Raw genomic sequence first — 2,001 nt, forward strand, 5'->3', positions numbered from 1 at the left:
CTGAGCAAAGAGAACTGGGTAAGCGAGAAAACTCTATAAGTGAGAATAATTTTCAGGTCCCAAACTTTGACCTCTCAAAAGCCTTTATAAGTGAGAAACAAAAACTTCCATAAGTGACAGTCGTTTTTCCCACACTGACCTCTATAACTGAGAGCCTCTTTTGTATTTACCTCTATAAGCAACAATTTTCCTCTGTATGACTCATTCTGTTTTTTCAGGAATCAGGAACTATGTTGTTTTCTTGTAATTCAAAGAAATAATATTTAACTGTATTAGCTTATTTTTCATGCTCACTGCAGCTCATAAATATCATTTGCAACGAACAGAATAGCTCTTACAACAACTTATAATGTCTAAACGAAAAATCAACGTGTTGTGTTTTTTAGTGAGAAACTCGTTAAGTAAGAAAAAAATCATAGTTCCTTGAACTCTCTCTTAACCAGGTTTGACTGTATATTCATATTATATGGTGTACTTGATTCAATGACATAAGGTTGTATCTATAGTCGAAAAACAACGATCTGTCATAAGGGTTTTAACGCTTAATGTTAAAATTAGCCATATTGTTAAATATAAAATAAAATATTTTTTTCAAAGGTTTTAACCAACACAAATGTGTTTTTTGATTGATAACTGGATAGGAACAGGTTGTAAATAACACTAAATTATAAAAATGTAAACAAGACATTCATGAGAAAAACAAAAATAAATTATTTGGACATTATGGATAAATATTTTTCTTCGTAAGAGTAACCCAACCTGTATTCGTATATAATTGAATCTTCGATTTCCATTTCATTTGAGTTTACGAGACCAGATTTTTTCTGCATATTATAAAAACAAAAACTTAGCACACTTTTCTATTTTCTCAAAATCGTTGTGTTTGTTATTAATTCATTAGAAAATAATACATGTCTTTCTCAGGATTTTAATTCGATTTGACGATTAAAATAATATTTTCAATAATTAGGGATTTTTAAACGTCAGCTGTTGTTGTAACCGTTTTCATCTCCAAAATTTACGGTTGATTCAGAAAATGTGTTATTTCGACATGGCAATTCTAACGGTGCCCTTTGTAAATTCGAAACTACTGCATCGATCGTTTAAACATTTTTAGCACTAATTTTATAAATAATTTACGCAGTAACGCTGGAGTTTTTTCACATACTCAAATTAAACGATTTTTTCACAAAAAATCGCGTTTTTAGACTATTCAGCACCGAATAATGAACCGCAGTTAAACTTTTTTCTGAGGCGCTTCAGTGAAAATCAAAAAGTGGGACTTGTTTTACACGAATTAACCCTACTCCCTACGCAATGTACCACTTCTGTCTTAAAAAGTAAGGCTTGGGTTTTTCTTCTCATGACTCATGGGACATTCTATCAATTGGTGGAGAAGTAGTACTCTACTGCATAATTTTTTTTTCTAAAATTTTACAGTGGAATACTGTTTTGAGAACTTTCAGCGCATGTTTCGACTTTCTGAACTAACCATTCATGTGACGAACTACCTATTTAAATGAAAACAAGATAAAACATTAACTTCAGCTGTACCGAAGTTATAATACCCTTCACAGGTGCATTTCTTATAGCATAAAAGGGTATAAAAATATCTTCATCTTGATTTTGATCGGTTATTTTAAGTAGCGGCTATATGCTGTAGTGGTCCGATCTGAACAATTTATGCAGAGATTGTAGAATTGTCTTGAACAACAGTCTGTGCAAATTTCGTGAAGATATCTTTTCAAATATAAAAGTTTTCCATACAATTATTTGATTTTGATCGGGCAGTTTTTATGGCAGCTATATGCTATAGTAGTCCGATATCGGCGATTCCGACAAATGAGAAACTCCTTGGGAATAAAAGGACGTGTGTAAACTTTCAGATCGATAACTCAAAACTGAGGGACCATTTTATTCAACTCAGCTCATTTCCTACTGGGTGTTACAAACATCCTGGCAAACTTGACATAATAAGTAATGTAACTATTCCAAAATAGG

This window comes from Bactrocera oleae, chromosome 6, assembly GCF_042242935.1.
Source record: "Bactrocera oleae isolate idBacOlea1 chromosome 6, idBacOlea1, whole genome shotgun sequence".
In the NCBI taxonomy this organism is placed as follows: Eukaryota; Metazoa; Arthropoda; class Insecta; order Diptera; family Tephritidae; genus Bactrocera; species Bactrocera oleae.